Here is a 10000-nt window from a genome sequence, read left to right on the forward strand (position 1 = left end):
TACAAATCAGTAACCAGCGACACTTAGAATATTTTTGGAGCAGTACAAATCAGTAACCAGCGACACTTAGAATATTTTTGAAGCAGTACAAATCAGTAACCAGCGACACTTAGAATATTTTTGGAGCAGTACAAATCAGTAACCAGCGACACTTAGAATATTTTTGAAGCAGTACAAATCAGTAACCACTGACACTTAGAATATTTTTGAAGCAGTACAAATCAGTAACCAGCGACACTTAGAATATTGTTGAAGCAGTACAAATCAGTAACCACTGACACTTAGAATATTTTTGAATCAGTACAAATCAGTAACCAGCGACACTTAGAATATTTTTGAAGCAGTACAAATCAGTAACCACTGACACTTAGAATATTTTTGAAGCAGTACAAATCAGTAACCGCTGACACTTAGAATATTTTTGAAGCAGTACAAATCAGTAACCAGCGACACTTAGAATATTTTTGGAGCAGTACAAATCAGTAACCAGCCCCACTTAGAATATTTTTGAGTCAGTACAAATCAGTAACCAGCGACACTTAGAATATTTTTTGAAGCAGTACAAATCAGTAACCACTGACACTTAGAATATTTTTGAAGCAGTACAAATCAGTAACCAGCGACACTTAGAATATTTTTGAAGCAGTACAAATCAGTAACCAGCGACACTTAGAATATTTTTGGAGCAGTACAAATCAGTAACCAGCGACACTTAGAATATTTTTGAAGCAGTACAAATCAGTAACCAGCGACACTTAGAATATTTTTGGAGCAGTACAAATCAGTAACCAGCGACACTTAGAATATTTTTGAAGCAGTACAAATCAGTAACCACTGACACTTAGAATATTTTTGAAGCAGTACAAATCAGTAACCAGCGACACTTAGAATATTGTTGAAGCAGTACAAATCAGTAACCACTGACACTTAGAATATTTTTGAATCAGTACAAATCAGTAACCAGCGACACTTAGAATATTTTTGAAGCAGTACAAATCAGTAACCACTGACACTTAGAATATTTTTGAAGCAGTACAAATCAGTAACCAGCGACACTTAGAATATTTTTGAAGCAGTACAAATCAGTAACCAGCGACACTTAGAATATTTTTGGAGCAGTACAAATCAGTAACCAGCGACACTTAGAATATTTTTGAAGCAGTACAAATCAGTAACCACTGACACTTAGAATATTTTTGAAGCAGTACAAATCAGTAACCAGCGACACTTAGAATATTTTTGAAGCAGTACAAATCAGTAACCACTGACACTTAGAATATTTTTGAAGCAGTACAAATCAGTAACCGCTGACACTTAGAATATTTTTGAAGCAGTACAAATCAGTAACCAGCGACACTTAGAATATTTTTGGAGCAGTACAAATCAGTAACCACTGACACTTAGAATATTTTTGAAGCAGTACAAATCAGTAACCGGCGACACTTAGAATATTTTTGAAGCAGTACAAATCAGTAACCACTGACACTTAGAATATTTTTGAAGCAGTACAAATCAGTAACCGGCGACACTTAGAATATTTTTGAAGCAGTACAAATCAGTAACCACTGACACTTAGAATATTTTTGAAGCAGTACAAATCAGTAACCGCTGACACTTAGAATATTTTTGAAGCAGTACAAATCAGTAACCAGCGACACTTAGAATATTTTTGGAGCAGTACAAATCAGTAACCAGCCCCACTTAGAATATTTTTGAGTCAGTACAAATCAGTAACCAGCGACACTTAGAATATTTTTGAAGCAGTACAAATCAGTAACCACTGACACTTAGAATATTTTTGAAGCAGTACAAATCAGTAACCAGCGACACTTAGAATATTTTTGAAGCAGTACAAATCAGTAACCAGCGACACTTAGAATATTTTTGGAGCAGTACAAATCAGTAACCAGCGACACTTAGAATATTTTTGAAGCAGTACAAATCAGTAACCAGCGACACTTAGAATATTTTTGGAGCAGTACAAATCAGTAACCAGCGACACTTAGAATATTTTTGAAGCAGTACAAATCAGTAACCACTGACACTTAGAATATTTTTGAAGCAGTACAAATCAGTAACCAGCGACACTTAGAATATTTTTGAAGCAGTACAAATCAGTAACCACTGACACTTAGAATAATTTTTGAAGCAGTACAAATCAGTAACCAGCGACACTTAGAATATTTTTGGAGCAGTACAAATCAGTAACCACTGACACTTAGAATATTTTTGAAGCAGTACAAATCAGTAACCAGCGACACTTAGAATATTTTTGAAGCAGTACAAATCAGTAACCACTGACACTTAGAATATTTTTGAAGCAGTACAAATCAGTAACCGCTGACACTTAGAATATTTTTGAAGCAGTACAAATCAGTAACCAGCGACACTTAGAATATTTTTGGAGCAGTACAAATCAGTAACCACTGACACTTAGAATATTTTTGAAGCAGTACAAATCAGTAACCAGCGACACTTAGAATATTTTTGGAGCAGTACAAATCAGTAACCACTGACACTTAGAATATTTTTGAAGCAGTACAAATCAGTAACCAGCGACACTTAGAATATTTTTGAAGCAGTACAAATCAGTAACCACTGACACTTAGAATATTTTTGAAGCAGTACAAATCAGTAACCAGCGACACTTAGAATATTTTTGAAGCAGTACAAATCAGTAACCACTGACACTTAGAATATTTTTGAAGCAGTACAAATCAGTAACCAGCGACACTTAGAATATTTTTGAAGCAGTACAAATCAGTAACCAGCGACACTTAGAATATTTTTGGAGCAGTACAAATCAGTAACCAGCGACACTTAGAATATTTTTGACGCAGTACAAATCAGTAACCACTGACACTTAGAATATTTTTGAAGCAGTACAAATCAGTAACCAGCGACACTTAGAATATTTTTGAAGCAGTACAAATCAGTAACGCTGACACTTAGAATATTTTTGAAGCAGTACAAATCAGTAACCAGCGACACTTAGAATATTTTTGGAGCATTACAAATCAGTAACCAGCGACACTTAGAATATTTTTGGAGCAGTACAAATCAGTAACCACTGACACTTAGAATATTTTTGAGTCAGTACAAATCAGTAACCAGCGACACTTAGAATATTTTTCAGTCAGTACAAATCAGTAACCAGCGACACTTAGAATATTTTTGAGTCAGTACAAATCAGTAACCAGTGACACTTAGAATATTTTTTGGAGCAGTACAAATCAGTAACCAGCGACACTTAGAATATTTTTGAAGCAGTACAAATCAGTAACCAAGTGCATTTTTGAATTGGTTACTGATTTCTCCGTTGAAGTTGGGGCTGCGGTTGGCTTCAGTTAGTGGTGGGGGCTTAATTTTCGCCGAGGGAGCGTGTCCCGGTAGTGTCTCCGAGGAAGTGGTACCTATTGAAGGGGGTGTTTCTGAATTTGGGCCCTTTTTGAGTGGCATTGCCGGATGGGTTTTGTGTTGAAGGCTTCCAAATCGGGTAGCTCAGCCGGATTTGACCCGGCGGTTCTACCGACTGTCACGCCTTCGAGGGGGGACTGTTGTCTAAGTTCAGGCCGGATTTGGTGAATTTCCTAAGTCGGGAAGTGGTCCCCAACGGGTTTGGGAGTGAACCTAACTGCTCATACCAACTTTGAGGCTTTGGGGCCGGGTAGCACAGTCGGATTTGACCCGGCGGTTCTGCCGAATGCCTGGCCTTCGAGGGGGGCCTGCCCTCTGAGTTCAGGCCGAATTTGGTGATTTTCCTAAGTCGGGAAGTGGTCCAAACGGGGATGGGAGTGAACCTGACAGCTCATACCGACTTTGGGGCTTCCAAGCCGGGTAGCTCAACCGGATTTGATCCAGCGGTTCTAGCGACTGCCACGGCTTCGAGGGGGGACTGTTGTCTAAGTTCAGGCCGAATTTGGTGAATTTCCCGAGTCGGGAAGTGGTCCAAACGGGGATGGGAGTGAACCTGACAGCTCTTACCGACATTGAGGCTTCGGGGCCGGGTAGCTCAGTCGGATTTGACCCGGCGATTCTGCCGACTTCCACGCCTTCGAGCGGGGACTCTCCTCTAAGTTCAGGCCGAATTTGGTGAATTTCCTAAGTCGGGAAGTGGTCCAAACGGGGATGGGAGTGAACCTAACTGCTCATACCAACTTTGAGGCTTTGGGGCCGGGTAGCACAGTCGGATTTGACCCGGCGGTTCTGCCGAATGCCTGGCCTTCGAGGGGGGCCTGCCCTCTGAGTTCAGGCCGAATTTGGTGATTTTCCTAAGTCGGGAAGTGGTCCAAACGGGGATGGGAGTGAACCTGACAGCTCATACCGACTTTGGGGCTTCCAAGCCGGGTAGCTCAACCGGATTTGATCCAGCGGTTCTAGCGACTGCCACGGCTTCGAGGGGGGACTGTTGTCTAAGTTCAGGCCGAATTTGGTGAATTTCCCGAGTCGGAAGTGGTCCAAACGGGGATGGGAGTGAACCTGACAGCTCTTACGACATTGAGGCTTCGGGGCCGGGTAGCTCAGTCGGATTTGACCCGGCGATTCTGCCGACTTCCACGCCTTCGAGCGGGGACTCTCCTCTAAGTTCAGGCCGAATTTGGTGAATTTCCTAAGTCGGGAAGTGGTCCAAACGGGGATGGGAGTGAACCTAACTGCTCATACCAACTTTGAGGCTTTGGGGCCGGGTAGCACAGTCGGATTTGACCCGGCGGTTCTGCCGAATGCCTGGCCTTCGAGGGGGGCCTGCCCTCTGAGTTCAGGCCGAATTTGGTGATTTTCCTAAGTCGGGAAGTGGTCCAAACGGGGATGGGAGTGAACCTGACAGCTCATACCGACTTTGGGGCTTCCAAGCCGGGTAGCTCAACCGGATTTGATCCGGCGGTTCTAGCGACTGCCACGGCTTCGAGGGGGACTGTTGTCTAAGTTCAGGCCGAATTTGGTGAATTTCCCGAGTCGGGAAGTGGTCCAAACGGGGATGGGAGTGAACCTGACAGCTCTTACCGACATTGAGGCTTCGGGGCCGGGTAGCTCAGTCGGATTTGACCCGGCGATTCTGCCGACTTCCACGCCTTCGAGCGGGGACTCTCCTCTAAGTTCAGGCCGAATTTGGTGAATTTCCTAAGTCGGGAAGTGGTCAAACGGGGATGGGAGTGAACCTGACAGCTCTTACCGACTTTGGGGCTTCCAAGCCGGGTAGCTCAACCGGATTTGATCCGGCGGTTCTAGCGACTGTCACGCCTTCGAGGGGGGACTGTTGTATAAGTTCAGGCCGAATTTGGTGAATTTCCCGAGTCGGGAAGTGGTCCAAACGGGGATGGGAGTGAACCTGACAGCTCTTACCGACTTTGGGGCTTCCAAGCCGGGTAGCTCAACCGGATTTGATCGGCGGTTCTGCCGACTGTCACGCCTTCGAGGGGGGACTGTTGTATAAGTTCAGGCCGAATTTGGTGAATTTCCCGAGTCGGGAAGTGGTCCAAACGGGGCTGGGAGTGAACCTGACAGCTCTTACCGACTTTGAGGCTTCGGGGCCGGGTAGCTCAGCCGGATTTGATACGGCGGTTCTGCCGACTGTCACGCCTTCGAGGGGGGGACTGTCCTCTGAGTTCAGGCCGAATTTGGTGAATTTCCCGAGTCGGGAAGTGGTCCAAACGGGGATGGGAGTGAACCTGACAGCTCATACCGACTTTGAGGCTTCCAAGCCGGGTAGCTCAGCCGGATTTGACCCGGCGATTCTGCCGACTTCCACGCCTTCGAGGGGGGACTGCCCTCTGAGTCAGGCCGAATTTGGTGCATTTCCCGAGTCGGGAAGTGGTCTCTGTCACAACGGGGGCAAGTGTCTGAAGAGGTAAAGTGAGTAACCAGCACAGCTTAGGGAAGGGTTCCAAAGTTCTCAACAATGTGAATTCGGTTACCAGGAAAGCTTAGGAAAGCTGCCTGACTGTCCCAAACGAATGAACTGCAAAACTTAGGGAACATGCCCGAAGATGCTTAAAAGTGTGAACTCAGTAAGCAGGAAAGCATAGGAAAGTGCCTGAAAGTGCTAAATGAGTAACATGAAAAACGTAGAAAAATGCCCGAAAATGTTTAAAAGTGTGAACTCAGTAACCAGCAAAACTTAGTAAACGTTGGAAAAGCAGAAATGAGTAACCAGAAAAACTTAGAAAAATGTTTGAAAATGAGAAATGAGTAACCAGAAAAACTTAGAAAAATGTTTGAAAATGAGAAATGAGTAACCAAGAAAACTTAGAAAAATGCCCAAAAAGAAGAAATCAGTAACCAGAAAAACTTAGAAAAATGTTTGAAAATGAGAAATGAGTAACCAGAAAAACTTAGAAAAATGTTTGAAAATGAGAAATGAGTAACCAAGAAAACTTAGAAAAATGCCAAAAAGAAGAAATCAGTAACCAGAAAAACTTAGAAAAATGTTTGAAAATGAGAAATGAGTAACCAAGAAAACTTAGAAAAATGTTTGAAAATGAGAAATGAGTAACCAAGAAAACTTAGAAAAATGCCCAAAAAGAAGAAATCAGTAACCAGAAAAACTTAGAAAAATGTTTGAAAATGAGAAATGAGTAACCAAGAAAAATTAGAAAAATGCCCAAAAAGAAGAAATCAGTAACCAGAAAAACTTAGAAAAATGTTTGAAAATGAGAAATGAGTAACCAGAAAAACTTAGAAAAATGTTTGAAAATGAGAAATGAGTAACCAAGAAAACTTAGAAAAATGCCCAAAAAGAAGAAATCAGTAACCAGAAAAACTTAGAAAAATGTTTGAAAATGAGAAATGAGTAACCAAGAAAACTTAGAAAAATGCCCGAAAAGAAGAAATCAGTAACCAGAAAAACTTAGAAAAATTTTCGGCCAAGTGTGAAAAATATTCTAAGTGTCAGCGGAGGAAAATGCCGAAGCATCGGGAAAGATTCAAAAACTCATGCCGAACATGAGTTCCGAAGTGCCGGAGGAACTGGGCGAATTGAGCCCGGCGGTTGGCCAGATGTCGTTTTGAGTCTGCAGCCCGAAAAACTTTAACTTTGTCTGCCGCGGAAGTCTGGACCGGGAAAAATCCAAACGGTTTTGCCGGGTTCGAGTTCCAGAGCGAAGCAGTCGAATTTGAAATTCAGACCCATTCAGTGCCACTTGACATTGTGACACAGTGAGGTTGGCGGGGTACCCGGAGATTTCTGGGAACACGATTTTTAGAACAAAATGGCGGCGCGGGACCACTTTGAAAGGCATCCGAAAACGGTTCCGCGGGCAGAGCACTTGAATGACAGGCCTGTGTGCATGCCCAAGAGCTCTCGGAAGTCTAATTTTTGACACTTTGTCAAATTTCGACAGACTTACCCAACTCTTGCTGCCTGTTCTAAGAATCAGTCAGAGGCCTGTGCGGCGGTCTCTTGACACTTTGGAGGGCGGGCAAACCCCACGTTGACTCCGGCCGTCCCTCCAAAAGGCACTTGCTATTGGGGGAAAGGATTGCAAGTAGCCTGGTTCCCGTGGGAGCGGCCAGGAAGGGTGCAGGCTGGCCCTTGCCTGAGCATTCCCAAAACCCTCTTCCGCTGAGAGCAGACCTCGCACGCCGCACTACCGGCTCTGGGAGTGGTTGGCCGCTATTGTACATAGTCCGGTCCTTCCTCTGCCACCCGGCAAGTGCGATGGCTCTGCCGCCCTGCGGTGCTCGTCACCCAGGTTTGGGGAACACGATACTTAGAACATGTTGGCGGCTCGGGACCTGCAGGCGAAAGGGGCCCCGTGGTGCTGAGCACATCGACCTCGGGTCTCAGTGCAAGCCGGAGAGTTCGCGGAAGTCTTAAAAGATTTTGACATCTGCTCAATTCTTTGACAGGCTTGCCTGACTCTTTCCGTCCGTTCTAAGAATCAGTCGGAGGCCGGGGCGGGGACGGTCTCTTGACACACGGAGGGTTGGCTTCCCTCCTCAGGTGTTTGTGTCGAAAATGAAGGCGAGAGATGCAAGCGTCCTGGTTCCCCTGGGTGCTGCCAGCAAGGGTGCAGGCTGACCCTTGCCTGAGCACTCCCAAAAGCCTCTTAAGCTGAGAGCAGGCGCCGCACTACCGGCTCTGGGAGTCGTTGGCCGCTATTGTACATAGTCCGGTCCTTCCTCTGCCACCCGGCAAGTGCGATGGCTCTGCCTCCCTGCGGTGCTCGTCACCCAGGTTTGGGGAACACGATACTTAGAACATGTTGGCGGCTCGGGACCTGCAGGCGAAGGGGGCCCCGTGGTGCTGAGCACATCGACCTCGCGTCTCAGTGCAAGCCGGAGAGTTCGCGGAAGTCTTAACAGGCTTGCCTGACTCTTTCCGTCCGTTCTAAGAATCAGTCGGAGGCCGGGGGGGGACGGTCTCTTGACACACGGAGGGTTGGCTTCCCTCCTCAGGCGTTTGTGTCGAAAATGAAGGCGAGAGATGCAAGCGTCCTGGTTCCCCTGGGTGCTGCCAGCAAGGGTGCAGGCTGACCCTTGCTGAGCACTCCCAAAAGCCTCTTAGGCTGAGAGCAGGCGCCGCACTACCGGCTCTGGGAGTCGTTGGCCGCTATTGTACATAGTCCGGTCCTTCCTCTGCCACCCGGCAAGTGCGATGGCTCTGCCTCCCTGCGGTGCCCGTCACCCAGGTTTGGAGAACACGATACTTAGAACATGTTGGCGGCTCGGGACCTGCAGGCGAAAGGGGCCCCGTGGTGCTGAGCACATCGACCTCGCGTCTCAGTGCAAGCCGGAGAGTTCGCGGAAGTCTTAACAGGCTTGCCTGACTCTTTCCGTCCGTTCTAAGAATCAGTCGGAGGCCGGGGCGGGGACGGTCTCTTGACACACGGAGGGTTGGCTTCCCTCCTCAGGCGTTTGTGTCGAAAATGAAGGCGAGAGATGCAAGCGTCCTGGTTCCCCTGGGTGCTGCCAGCAAGGGTGCAGGCTGACCCTTGCCTGAGCACTCCCAGAAGCCTCTTAGGCTGAGAGCAGACGCCGCACTACCGGCTCTGGGAGTCGTTGGCCGCTATTGTACATAGTCCGGTCCTTCCTCTGCCACCGGCAAGTGCGATGGCTCTGCCTCCCTGCGGTGCCCGTCACCCAGGTTTGGAGAACACGATACTAAGAACATGTTGGCGGCTCGGGACCTGCAGGCGAAAGGGCCCCGTGGTGCTTAGCACATCGACCTCGCGTCTCAGTGCAAGCCGGAGAGTTCGCGGAAGTCTAAAGCTTTTGACATTCGCTCAAAGCTTTGACAGGCTTGCCCGACTCTTTCCGTCCGTTCTAAGAATCAGTCAGAGGCTGGTGGGGAGGTCTCTTGACGCAAGGGGAGGGGTGGCGTCCCTCCTCAGGCGCTTGTGTCGAAAATGAAGGCGAGAGATGCAAGCGTCCTGGTCCCCTGGGTGCTGCCAGCAAGGGTGCAGGCTGACCCTTGCCTGAGCACTCCCAGAAGCCTCTTAGGCTGAGAGCAGACGCCGCACAACCGGCTCTGGGAGTCGTTGGCCGCTATTGTACATAGTCGGTCCTTCCTCTGCCACCCGGCAAGTGCGATGGCTCTGCCTCCCTGCGGTGCCCGTCACCCAGGATAGGAGAACACGATACTAAGAACATGTTGGCGGCTCGGGACCAGCAGGCGAAAGGGGCCCCCGTGGTGCTTAGCACATCGACCTCGCGTCTCAGTGCAAGCCGGAGAGTTCGCGGAAGTCTAAAGCTTTTGACATTCGCTCAAAGCTTTGACAGGCTTGCCCGACTCTTTCCGTCCGTTCTAAGAATCAGTCAGAGGCCGGTGGGGAGGTCTCTTGACGCAAAGGGGAGGGGTGGCGTCCCTCCTCAGGCGCTTGTGTCGAAAAATGAAGGCGAGAGACGCGAGCGGCCTGGTTGCTTTGGGTGCTGCCAGGAAGGATGTGGTCTGACCCTTGCCTGAGCACATCCAAAAGCATGTGATGTTGAGAGCAGACCTCGAGCCCCGCACAACCGGCTCTGGGAGTCGTTGGCCGCTATTGTACATAGTCCGGTCCTTCCT

Source organism: Hemiscyllium ocellatum, assembly GCF_020745735.1.
Source record: "Hemiscyllium ocellatum isolate sHemOce1 chromosome 15 unlocalized genomic scaffold, sHemOce1.pat.X.cur. SUPER_15_unloc_1, whole genome shotgun sequence".
Classification (NCBI taxonomy): Eukaryota; Metazoa; Chordata; class Chondrichthyes; order Orectolobiformes; family Hemiscylliidae; genus Hemiscyllium; species Hemiscyllium ocellatum.